At 40.3% G+C, this 13,822-nt stretch overlaps 1 protein-coding gene across 9 annotated transcripts in view; it reads right to left on the reverse strand.

Moving 5' to 3' along the window:
* The window catches only part of STK39 (serine/threonine kinase 39), a 452,628-nt gene that overhangs the window by 131,822 nt on the left and 306,984 nt on the right, over positions 1–13,822 (reverse strand). The window lies entirely within an intron of this gene.

Here is a 13,822-nt window from a genome sequence, read left to right on the forward strand (position 1 = left end):
AGGAGAGACCTATCCTGGTGCTAAAAAGCTAAGCTGCATGGATTATGTCTGCAAAATATTATGCGTTAGCCATTAGACTATACATCTAATCCATGTCTCCAAATATCCCTGCAAAGCCTTCCAGGCACCTTGGAATAGTAAATCACATGCTGTATACTGAAAAACCTTTTAGGCCTCTCTTGCAGGCACATGATGTTTTTTCACTTGCTAGAATTTTTGAATTGAAATAACAAATTGATATTGTTTCTGCATTTTGTAAACCATTTGGTTTTGCTGCAAATTACAGAAGTGCTCTGTACACATACCCTATATTTATATACACATAATTGTGCAAGGAACTTTTGGTCCAGCTCCAGCGCTACCTCTGATTCTCTACGGTGGGCCGGGTTCCTCGTTGTCTGGGCAACGGCCTTGCAAATCATATGGCCATTTGTTACTAACCTATTAGGAGAGGTGATCGCCAGGCCAATCAGCTGCGGCATTGACCCTTACACTTCCAAGCAGCAGCATATTTAAACTGCCTTATATGTCCTATGCCCTGATTGCCAGCATTCCTGATCCCTATATTCCCTGTGTACCTGACCTGCTGTGATTTGACCTCCAATTATGACCTGACACTGCTTTTACTTGCTGACTTTGTGCTACCCTACCCTCCTGGTTTGACCCTTGCTTGTCCTGACTCTGTTGCTGGTTCTGATTTTGTACTGCTCTCCCCTCAAGGTTGTGATTCTCTGGTTTCCCTTTCGTCTGCTGATTTAGTACCTTTCTGCTTGTGTGATTCTGACCTGGTTGACTTCCATGATGCCCCTGTGCATTGCACAGTAGGGGGGCACTATTTAGGGCAGATCATTCAAGTAGGTAGAGACAATGGTTGAGGTGAATTCAGGTTTGCACTGATCCCTATCCTGGACCTAATAAATAGGAATAATATGAAAAAAATAGAATATACCTTTTTTTGCACACTCTTTCTTATTAGGCTGCATTCACTTTAACCAGCACAAAGTACATTTTGAGGATCATGCAATGGGTCTTTAGTCTTGGTGACATCATCACTTCAGGCATTATGGTGCATTAAGGAGTCTGGCAAAGGTTTTGCTGACCTGATCGATCATCACTTACATAAGGCTGTCAGTTTAGGAATTTTACTAGAGATAATTTAATGCTTATGGAAGAAAAATGCATCTTCTTTTCTACTTGTCACATGATTATGGAATCCCATAAAAGTGGTTTATGGGCCATGACAGGTATACAGTAGACTGCAGCCAGCTCCTCTTTTCAGCCCATGAAATAATATGGGCACTGAACATTTTGCTGATGATTTGCCAATGTTATGGAAGACTATAACAGGGGATGTTAAAAAAAAAAAAAAAAAAAAAAAAAAGATATTGACACAATTTCCAAGTTATTCTCCAGCTATCATTTATAATTTACAGTTATTTCTTAGCACAACCCTTCTTAAGTCATGGAAGGGCCGGTAATAGAATGCAGCTCATTGATGTCGGCTCTCCAGGGAGAAATCACATTTGACTACTGTTGGCTAAGAGAGAATTTTAGATGAAGTCTTATTGAAATCTATTGACAGAATATTTCACTTCTTTTCATCATATATTAAAGTTTCCCATTCTCTTTCTGTTCATTCAACTAATTTTGACTAAAATTAATATTATGCTTCTCTGTGGGAAGGAGTAGAACTGAATATTTACTGACAACAAGTTCTTAGGCTCCCTTCTCATCTGAGCTGTGGATTCCATTATTCTTTCCCATCACAGGAGCAGTGAAATAAATTAAAGCTGTGGCTGCTCTGTCACATGACGGACACCGGTGGAGCCAAATGGACCCCAGTGACTTATGATGAGGTCTGTAAGATGCCGTAACGTTGTCCATTATTTTAATGGGAAGAATATGACAGATTTAAGAAAACCTATACTAGTCCTTTTGTTTACTTTAGTTTATTATATTTGTTATCTGCAATTACATATCAGTTAAATATTCCCAATGGGTCTAACCTGCACATTCTTTATTTATTTTTTTCTCCCCTTGGTGATGAATGTATATGTACATTTGCTTTGTCCACACTTGCTGTATTTCCAAACCAATTGAAATTTGATGTCTCCTGCTGCTGATCCTCCCTCCCCTCTCACAGCATGACTTTCACAGCAACTGAGAGAAAGATATTGCAGCTACTTACTCTGCCCCTCACCTTTTTATGTCTGTTGTTTCAGACTTATTTTTTGTGGACAATACATTCTGAGAAGGTACAGGGAGCCTTAAAGGGGTACTTTGCCCCTAGACATCTTATCCCCTATCCAAAGGATAGGGGATAAGATGTCTGAACATGGGGGCTTCCGGCCATTGGGACCCTGAACATGGGGGCTTCCGGCCATTGGGACCCCCTGCAATCTCCAGCGCAGCACCCAGAAATCTGCTGCACGGAGCAAACTCAACTCCATGCCAGAACACAGGCGACCACTCGCTGTCATGCCCCCTCCCATAGACATGAATGGAGGGGGCGTGTGATGTCATAAACACAGAAGCCCCAAGCTTCCGTGTTGTGGACCCCACCGTGCCGGCTTAGAGATCACAGGGAGTCCCAGAGGCCGGATGCCACATGATCAGACATCTTATCCTTTGGAGAAAGGGGATAAGAAGTCCGGGGTAGAGTACCCCTTTAAGGCAGGAAAAGAGGGACATTAATCTTTTGTAAAGTGAGGCAGCTCCTATTTTCTCCTAAGACCTTTGACAATGTCATGTGGTTTCCGCAATAAGACAATCATAGTAGATCCTTTCCAAGTCCTTTGCATTGTGAGGTGCGGCCTCAATCAGTCACAAAGTACCTGTTTTTCAGCACATCTCAAAGATTTTCATTCAAACTAAGATCTGGGAAATTTGGATGCCAAGTCAACATATGAAATGATTCCTGAACAATTTTTGCAGTAGGGCTGTGCACATTATCCAGCTAAAAGAGACTATTACCTTTTTTAAAGATGGTCTGTGGATAACCCAAAAAATACAGTTTTTTTTGGTAAACCCTTCCTTTCCTGAGATATGAGGGTTTATAATCTGTCTGAAAATTCTGGAGATTATTTAGGTGGGAGTGAACTTAATTTTAATAATAGGAGTGAATACCAGGTAATGGTCGGGATTATACCATCAGAGAGTGTAAATATTGTACATTGAGGGGCCTGTATGTCTAATTTACACCCACTGAATGTATAATTCCAACCTTCACCTGATAGTAACTCCCATTATAAAAATTTAATTTGCATCCATCTAACTAATTTCCAGATTGTCAGACAAAATATAAACCCTTATAACAGGCAAATATAAGGGCATATCAAGAAACTGTAAAACATTTACAGGTCTTTTATATCAGCTAGGCCTTCTCCCTTGTAAACTGTAACTTCACGTCCTAGGCTTTGAATGCAGTGCTCCGGCCCCACCGCTCCTTCCTTTCCTGTCAGCCAGTGATGTGAAGGGAGGAGCTGGTATTACTGCTCATTAGATTAGGCAGCAGGAAGCACATTCTGGTGTGAATGTGGAGAACCACTTCCTGCTGTCTTATCTAATGAGTCATAAATCTACAAAGCATTAATACCAGCTTCTCCCTTCACATGACTGGTCTGGTTCCATGCAGACAAGAGAGGAGAAGGGGAAGGAACGGCAGCTCCTAGAAGGTAGAAGTATTGGGGACATTATATTGGTATGTTGCTTTATTATAATTTTTGACATCATATACAGGTTGTTTCTCTCATTAGAAATCCTTTTTAATAATATTTAATACTTTAATATAGTAATTGTAACTTTTAAATTCCTATCGAAATGCATTGCTCATGCACGTGGATGGTCCATTCAGAGTATATTCGTATGTGGCATATCTGTGCGATCACATAGGTTATCTGAGGTCACCATAACCCAATATCCTAAATTTCAAATCATCTATGGTATCAGATGGGTGCACTCTATCAGTCCTCATCCTAAAAATAGTAATAGATTGGCCACCGTCCAACATAGCTTTCATTTATGAGAACGACTCCATTAGATAACATGTTTTAGTAAAGGCGCCCTTAATCTAGTACATTTATTTTAAAGCATTCTCTTCTCCATAGTCACTACATACCATGTCTTCGAGAGACTTCTTGTTGAGAGGCTGAAATGTTTCTAATCTCAATGGAATCTTAGTGTTATCCTCCAAAATAAGTACCATGCTGTTGCTTCCATTTTTACTTCCGTGATGCAAGGCTACACCTGCGTACAGCACTGGGGACAGCTATCCCCGGCTGTTCTTGTATTAGTTTAATCTTTGTTTCATGTAAAAAAATAGCTTTAATAAAAAGTGAATGAAAAGACATCCCCTACCAAAAGGCTTAGAAAGGAAAGGTGAGGGTAGAAAAAAAAATGTTATGGAGTCTGTCAAAACTACCTTTCAGTCCTGGGGATGTATTTTACATTTAAAGAAAATATGAAATTGTACAAAGAATTTCAAGTCTCTTAATAGTGCACTTGAAAATATGAAATTGTACAAAGAATTTCAAGTCTCTTTATAGTGCACTTTCCGCTCGCTGTGCTTTGACTTTACTTTGTGTGAAAGTAAAAAATAAAAATGCTCATTGGTCTTTGCAGGAATAAGTTTGGCATTAATCTGAAGCCAATGGACTGAAGCATAGAAAATGCTGCTTCAGGGAATAAAGCAGAACTGACAAAACAGAGACATAAAAAGTGCAGAAAACCACACAAAAAAACAGATCTATGAATCTGGAAGGAGGAAATTAGTTGCCAGTGGGACCAGGCTTTAAACGGTGTATTAAGAGCCGCCAAATGTTATTTTAGATAACAGATTGTTTATTTTATGTACAGGGCGCATCTAAAGAATCCTCCAAAGAGAAGGCAGAGGTGACTTTCAGGTGTGACTACCAGAATCTTTTCCTCAATGAAAAATCTAATTTTTTACTGAAAAATTCTGATAATCTGTCATCCTCCGGACTAATTATTGGACATTTCAAACTATTAAAAATTCAGACATAATAAGGGACATTTATCGAACCACGTGAGCTGCACAGACCCTCTAAAGTTGCACATTTTTGCACAGAAATTGTGATTTATGCCGCTCTTGCCAAAAGGGCATGCATATACTTACACTGGCATGTTAGCTGCCACCCAAATTGTGCAGACTAGATTTATGGGGTTTTCTCCTGTGTTCACTCCACATGGATATCATCATACTGGTACTCACTTGAACCTAGCTTCAAATCCCACTAGGGACAACATCTGCAAGGAGTTTCTATGTTCTCCCCATGTCTGCGTGGGTTTTCTCCCACACTCCAAAACATTGGAATTTGCATTGTGAGCCCCTATGGGAACAGCGACCAATCTGAGTGATGACAAGCACGTACAGCACTGTAAAATATGTTGGAGCCATATAAATAAAGGAATTATTACAAATCCACACCACCTTCCAGAGGCCCATATGCTGTCCACACGCTCCAGCAGCATAGGCCCCAATGAAGATACATTACAGTAGGTTCTGAGCCCTACAGTGTCACCAGGGGAGACCTGGCAGATGTGTCAGTACTGAGCAAGCTGGTCATGTTCCCATTATTCTGCTATTTTCATTTACTGAGCAAAAAAATAGATAAAAATATTTTTTAATTTTCTTGAATGAATTATTTACTCTTTTTTTGTTGTTTTAAATATCTTTTTATATATTTTAGTTTTCAATTATTATAAAGCATTCATTAATCCCTTAAAGACCAGGAAATTTTTATTAAACATTTTGTCTTTGCCTCCTCGCATATTTATTTTTCTATCTACCGATAAAAAATGAAGGCTCCCTATGTAAGCTCATATAGTTGTTGGCCCCCTTCTGCTCTATGCCCCATAGATAGAAGTAGATAGGTGGCTCCCACAGACATACTCCTTAGTGGCTCAGCCATACTGTCCTGCTGCTTCAGTGCTCCAGTCCTCCAGTCTGAGGCTGGGGCCAAAGAAGTACCAGAACAGAAGAGCAGTGGGGCACTAAAGCTGACGTGTGCGGTAATTTACATACAGTCCTGGTTCCTGCTTCAAGGTCAAAACCTGCTGTCCCCTGACATCCTCCTAGACCAATCCTTAAGGCACTGCCAATCACTGGTCACTGATTAAAGTGGCTGTGGTGCCAGCTGTCACTTTAAGATCAGGCACAGGCCGTGTTTACTTTAAGAACAGTGACCAGAGACAGTTGCGACACAAAAAACGCAAACATTTTGTCCTGCTGTGCTTTAAAAAAGAGACAAAATTCAAAGTTTTAATAAAAAGTAGGGGGTGTCTTGAAATAAAATAGAAAAACAGGGCTTTCTCTTTTAAAACAGGACATATATTTAGCCAAATAAGCCTATGGGGTCATCCATGCCTTGTACACACACACACACACACAAAAGAGGAGATCCTGCTCCCGTATATCTCCCCTTAGCCTCAGTAGCAAGCAAGCTGTAAATTCAGCACTGACCCTCTCCAGCCATTCCCTCTCCCTCCCTATAGACCTCTATAGGCAGCTGTAACCTGATACTTTGTTAAACCGAGCTGTCTCAAAACAGTATAAGGGTACGTTCACATGAGCGGATTTTCCAGGCGTATTTCGCTGCGGATCCGCCGCTGAAGGACCCTCCGTATTCTGCCTTCACATGTGCCTGCTCGTAGCGGCAATACGCCACTATGAGCATAGACAGTGCGATGTGAGAGTCGCTGCACGCATGTGCAGTATACTTACACATCGCGGCAGCTCTCGGCCTGGCTCATTGAGCAGGGGGAGCGGCCGCGATGTGTGCAAGTACACCGCACATGCGCGGCGACTCGCACATCGTTTTAGTGTGTCTGCCTGTAGCGGCGTATTGCCGCTACTAGCAGGCACATGTGATGGCAGAATACAGAGGGTTCCATGATTGGAGTAGTAGTACCTGTACTAATTGACAGATCCGGGTCCGTTGCGATCCTTCTGTATAATTTATAGATGCGGCCGGATGCTCTTCTATGGTCCCCTGCACTGCCGTATATATATATATATATATATATATATATATATATATATACATATTTCCTGCAGAGAGCTGTGATTGGCAAGATGGTTTGAGCCTCTCACAGCTCTTTATGGGAAATAGGAATATGTGTATATATACGTCAGTGCAGGGGACCATAGAAGAGCAGCCGACCGCATCTATACATTATGCAGGAGGATCACAGCGGGTGTCAGGAGTGACACTCACTGCGATCTGTCTATTAATGCAGGTACTACAGCTCCCAGCATTAAGCAGAGTGTGCTCCATGTTGGGAGTATCACTCCTGACACCCTCTGCGATCGTCCTTTCTATTGCAGAGATGTGGAGCGGCTTTCTCCTGCGCTCCACATCTGTGCACTATACTCCGGCCAGTGATATGAATAGAACATCACTCATTCATATTTCCCTCTGAGAGCTGTGATTGGCTGAAACCATCCGTTCAATCTCCACTCTGGGAATATATGATGAGTGATGTGAATTTCTATTCATATCACTGGCTGGCCCGGAGTATAATGCAGAGATGCGAGCGTTGTTTAGAGCTGCTCCGCATCTCTGCTATATTATGGATGATCGCATTGAGTGTCAGGAGTAACACCCGGGGCGATCTGTCCATTAGTACAGGTACCATTACTCCCATCATGGAACAGTCTGTTCCATGCCGGGAGTAGTACTACCTAAAAAATTTTTTCAAAAAAATTGAGAAAAAAAAAAGTGAATCTCATTATTTCCATCACTACTGCATCCTTTTTTTTGGTACCCAACAAATTTGGAAAAAAAACACCAAAAGGGACGAAAAAAAGGCAAATTCCACACAAAGGTTAAAACGCCAGAAAAAAACGCCAAAACGCAGGGAAAAACAGTGGCATTTTTTCTGGTGTTTTTAAGCCTAAAAAAAAAGCAGTGCAAAAACCTCAGTGGAATCCTAGCCTTAAGCAGTTTTCCTTTTTCCAGATGAAGAGCTAAGGAAGAAGTGGGTTATCAGGAAAGTAGCCTGAGAAGAGCAGAAGGAGGCCTTTTTTTCAAACAAGATATCTTACATAGGTTCTTATATTCACTTGCCCTATCCTTTAATGCAAATTCAGCGCCTATTTACCTGCAATACTAAACAGGGCTCCGTGTTCATGTCTTTAGATGCTCCGTGGCAGTTTACACTTTGCATTATTCATAACTGAAAGAACTCTGGAAAGGATGGTTTGAAGGGATTAAGAATACAATGATCCAAGAATAAACAAATACAATTATATTGATTACTAGGGCTGAGGCTGGAAATCAATAATGTAGATTCTATTCTTTACCATACATTGTTTAGCTATAGTAAAAACCCATTTCTGAAAAGAATGAAGCAAATGTACTTCCACCAAGGCTGAACTTAAAGTGTACCCGTCAGATCCAACAAAGAAAAAAATGTTTTTTAAATATATCACTCAGTACCTAATCCTGCCCATGTACATCTAATTTTTATGTGTCTAGCACCTTTATTTATTTATTTATTACACTTTTAATTTAGCTCACTAGTTTGAATTCCTCTCAAAGGGAGGGGGCGTGGCCTCACTGTGCAGGTCTCTGCCCCCTCCCTCAGTATGCTGTCTGCTCACATCTCCCCTAGCATTAGCAAAACTATAACTCCCAGCTTGTCCTCACTGACAGTAGCGGGACACAAGCTGACAGTGGGAGGATTTTTCCACCAGCTCTGAGCCCTGGACTCACAGCTGTCAATCAAGGAAGTGTGTCCATGACATAGGAGATGATGCATGGACACAGCAGGACTAGTACAGTGGGAGGATTTTTCCACCAGCTCTGAGCCCTGCACTCACAGCTGTCAATCAAGGAAGTGTGTCCATGACATAGGAGATGATGCATGGACACAGCAGGACTAGTATGTGTCAAAGCAGGCAGGGGGGGCAGTTTGACTGGATTTTTCAGTATGAAATACTCAAAATTTTCTAATGAAAGCAATTGTAAAACCTATTGGTTTTGCATGCTTTACAACATATCAAAAGTTTTTGTATCTAACAGTGCTCATTCAAAGAGAAATACCGAAAAAGTAATTTTATATTACATTGCTAATGTATTCTATACGTACAGAGTTTATTTCATACATTAAGGGAAATTTATCATCATGTAAACGCTGACTTTTCTGTCTTAATTTGTTGCATAATTTGTTGCAACCATTTTGGCTGTGACTGTTAAAGGAGAACTCCAGGCAAAATATACTTATTACAGGAAAGGGGATAAGTAGCTGATCGCGGGGGTCTAACCGCTGGCTCTAAGTGAGGAGTGCGTGCTGCACGAGCACCATTCATTTCTATGGGAGCTCTGAAAAGACCTCATACAACACTCATCGGTGCTCCCATAGAAATGAATGGAGCTAGTGCAGTTTCCTCACTGAGAGATCCGGAGGCCTGTTCTGCGAGGGGTCACAGTGGTCGGACCCCGCTGTCAACTACTTAAGGATGCAGGAACTTAATATTATAAGTTAATTGTGGCTGGGATTCTCCTTTAACCTCTTAAGGACGACCCTACTATTATTAACTACCTCATTATTTATTATGAACTACCTCAGTACTTAATTATTATTTATTTACTATTTATTATTTATTAATTATTACTCATGTCATTGGAAATCTATTTACCCTAATGGTTACTCCTGAACTACCTGTAATTGTTTTATCCCCACTGTATATATAAATACCTTCATGCATTATTTTTATACATATTTAGTTTCATATATATATATATATATATATATATATATATATATATCTTATTGTATTTATTATTATGGATACCTATTTATCATTATGGACATCCATTTACCCATCCATTGTTCATTCTATGTATCTATATGTATCCATATGGGATATGCACAGATACATATGCCGGCATTCCGGTCTCATTCAGTCATTACCATGGTTCCTCTGCTTAAAATCTATAAGTTCCAATCACACACCTATAATTACTCTATGTTTTTTTTCCCCAGTGACAGCTACCACATCGCTAGCTGCACTGTAAGATGCCGGCGTGGTCCGCACTGTTTACACCAGCGGCCCGTCCCGGCACCTTGTTGGCTATGCGCGGCCTTGAGCTCACTGCACATAGCAACGCGTCTGTGGCAACCAGACGCTGTGACAGAGCCGGTAGCTGTCGCTTGCTCTCGCTCTCTGGCAAGCGAGCACTTCTGTATCTGCGTCTCACCTGTAATCTCTTGTAAGGTGTCCATGAACCAAACTTCATGTACACCTGACCACTATTGCTCTGATGATTAATTGTGAACTGTGGATTATGAAATTGTATTGTTTTGATCACTATGGAATACTTTTACTTTTTGTGCTGTCATTAAGCCACGCCTCTTTACCTGTACTTTGGCATTTTTTTTTGTTTATTTATAAGTCTGCATGATTAACTGTAAGCATCCGGATCTGAGGAAGGGAGGGCACCTCCCGAAACGCGTCATCGCCTGTTTTTTATTTTATTTATTTAATAAAAGTGGTTCCACTGTGAACCTTATATATTATACCTCCTTGTCCATCCTCTTCATTTGAGGGAGCCAGCACTAAAGGGTTTTTTTCATCAGTCCTCTCTCTCCTTAAGGACGGAGGGATTTGTCATTTATGCACTTTTGTTTTTTCCTCCTCCTTTCCACCTACAGACCCATATAAGGGCTTGAATATTTGTAGGGGAAAATTAAGGGAAAAAAAATTGGGGGGCTTCCATTTCTACGGCTTGCACTTAATAGTAAAAATTTCACATTGGCCCTGATTTACTATTATAAACCCGACCTGTTTTGACGGGTTGTGCGCCAAAATATGTTGCATTGCACCACAAATTGTGCCAGAATTTGTGCCGCAATTTAAAAACTCAACTCTCCATTTTATTATAAAACCCAAAAAGGGGCATTGTTGCTGTGAAAAGGGGGCGTGGAAGTCGAAAAGGGGGCGTGTTCTGACATTTTTGAAAAATCTCAACATATTTACTAAGGTTTCCACAGAAAATGTGGTGGATTTGAGCTGAAAGAAACCCCATAGCACAGAGCATGTGTAAAAAAAAGGCAAAACATAGGGAAATGTGCAAAATGTTGGGAAACAGTACATTCTCTGGAAAAATATCTGTCGGAAAACAAACCCCACAAATATAACTATACTCCACTCTTAGTAAATCAGAGCCATTATATTTATTCTGTACGTCCATACAATTAAAATCATACCAAACTCATATAGGTTTATTTTTATTTTACTACTTAACAAAAAATGCACATTTTTGTTTGAAAATAAGAACGTTTTAAACTGTCTTTTTATGACCCTTATAACTCTTTCATTTCTCCGTATACGGAGATGTATGAGGATTTTTGTGTGGTGAACTGTAGTTTTTATCAGTACTATTTTTGCTTTAATGGGATGCTTTGATGGCTTTTTTTTTCTTTTATATGACAGAAAATACGCAAGTTTACACCACTGACATGCAGTTTAACCCCTTAAGGACCCGGGCTTTTTCCGTTTTTTCCTTTTCAATTTTTCCTCCTTAACTTAAATCATAACTCTTAAAAATTTTCACCTAAAATTATATATAATGGCTTAATTTTTGCGTCACTAATTCTACTTTGTAATGAGATTAGTCATTTTACCCAAAAATCTACGGTGAAACGGGAAAAAAAATCAATGTGTGACAAAATTGATGAAAAAACACTATTTTGTAAGTTTTGGGGGCTTCTGTTTTTACGCAGTACATTTTTCGGTAAAAATGACACCTTATATTTATTCTGTAGGTCCATACGGTTAAAATGATACCCTACTTGTATAGGTTTGAATTTGTATCACTTCCGAAAAAAATCATGAATACATGCAGGAAAATTTATACGTTTAAAATGGTAATCTTTTGACCCCTATAACTTTTTTATTTTTCTGTATTCAGGGCACTTTGAGGACTCATTTTTTGCGCCGTCATCTGAAGTTTTTAGCGGTACGATTTTTGTTCTGATCAGACTTTTTGATCACTTTTTATTCACTTTTTTGTGGTATAAAAAGTGATCAAAAATGCGCTATTTTGGACTTTGGAATTTTTTAGCGCGTACGTCATTGAACGAGCGGTTTAAAAAGCGGTATATTTTTATAATTTGGACATTTCCGCACGCGGCGATACCACATATGTTTATTTTTATTTACATAATGTTTTTTTTTATTTTTGGAAATGCCAGGTGATTCAAACTTTTATTAGGGGAAGGGATAATTGAAAGGGTTAATGATTTTTTTACACTTTTCTTATGCAATATTATAGCTCCTATAGGGGGCTATAACATTGCATTAACTGATCTTTTACTCTGATTGATCCATCTCCATAGGAATGGATCAATCAGGGTTTTCGGCGATTGAATGCTCAAGCCTGGATCTCAGGCTTGAAGCATTCATTCGGTGATCGGACAGCGCAGGAGAAGGTAAGAAGACCTCCTCCTGTGCTACAGCTGTTCGGGATGCCGCAATTATACCGCGGCGATCCCGAACAGCTCCCTGAGCTAGCCGGGCACTTTTACTTTCATTTTTAGCCGCGCGGCTCAGCTTTGAGTGCGCGGCTAAAGGGTTAATAGCGCGCGGCACAGCGATCAGTGCCGCGCGCTATTAGAGGCGGGTCCCGGCTTCACTATGACGCCGGGCCCGCCGCGATATGATGCGGGGTCACCGTGTGACCCCGCGTTATATCGCAGGACCGGGACTCATAACGTATGCATACGTCATGGGTCCTTAAGAGGTTAATTGATGTTATATTTTAATATTTTCGACATTTCCGCACGTGTTTATGTTTTCTTTGTTTTTTTTTTTTGTTTAAATAATTTTATTTAAAAAATGGGAAGCGGGAGGTTAATTTACATTTACTACTTTTTTTGTTTCACTATTTTTTAGTCCCAATAGAGGACTGTTACTCTTAAAGGGTACCTCTCATCAAATAAACTTTTGATATATTTTAGATTAATGAATGTTGAATAACTTTCCAATAGCATGTTAATGAAAAATATGCTTCTTTCTATTGTATTTTTCCCGATCAGTCCTGTCAGCAAGCATTTCTGACTCATGCTGGAGTCCTAAACACTCAGAGCTGCCAGCCTGCTTTGTTCACAGCCAAACAGGCTGTGAACAAAGCAGGCTGGCAGCTCTGAGTGTTCTCCTTTGTGAACAAAGCAGACTGGCAGCTCGTAGTGTTTAGGACTCCAGCATGAGTCTGAAATGCTTGCTGCCAGGACTGGTAGGGAGACCCCTAGTGGTCATTTCTTCAAAGTGGAAAATTAAATAGAAAGAAGCATATTTTTTAATAACATGCAATTGTAAAGTTATTCTACATACATTAATCTATAATATATCAAAAGTTTTTTTGATGAGAGGTACCCTTTAACTGTTAATCTTTAGATTGCAAACACTCAACAATGCTGCTTCAAAGAACAGCACTGATCAGTGTTATCAGCGTTCCATTGCTCCAGCCTACCATGGCTTCCTGCAGCATTGGAGTGTCAATCGGATAGTGAGGTGCAAGGTAAGAAACCTCCCACCATCGTCTCAGCTGATTGGAACTGAGCTGCTGCAGATTGATTTCTTGCCGCGATCAACTTGGATTGTTGCGTTTAAGGGGATAGTGCCGGCAATCAGCCTGATTGGGGATGTTTGGCTTTAGTCATGTGTCTTGGTTGCTGATAGCAACCGTCATCCACCGGTTCTTATTGCGGGAGAGCAAGACATACATATACACCGGTTTTCTGTCATGTGAACGGTGCAGAAGAATCCTATGACATTGGTGTGTTCATTTACTCCCTG

The sequence above is a fragment of the Hyla sarda genome, chromosome 8, assembly GCF_029499605.1.
Source record: "Hyla sarda isolate aHylSar1 chromosome 8, aHylSar1.hap1, whole genome shotgun sequence".
NCBI lineage: Eukaryota > Metazoa > Chordata > Amphibia > Anura > Hylidae > Hyla > Hyla sarda.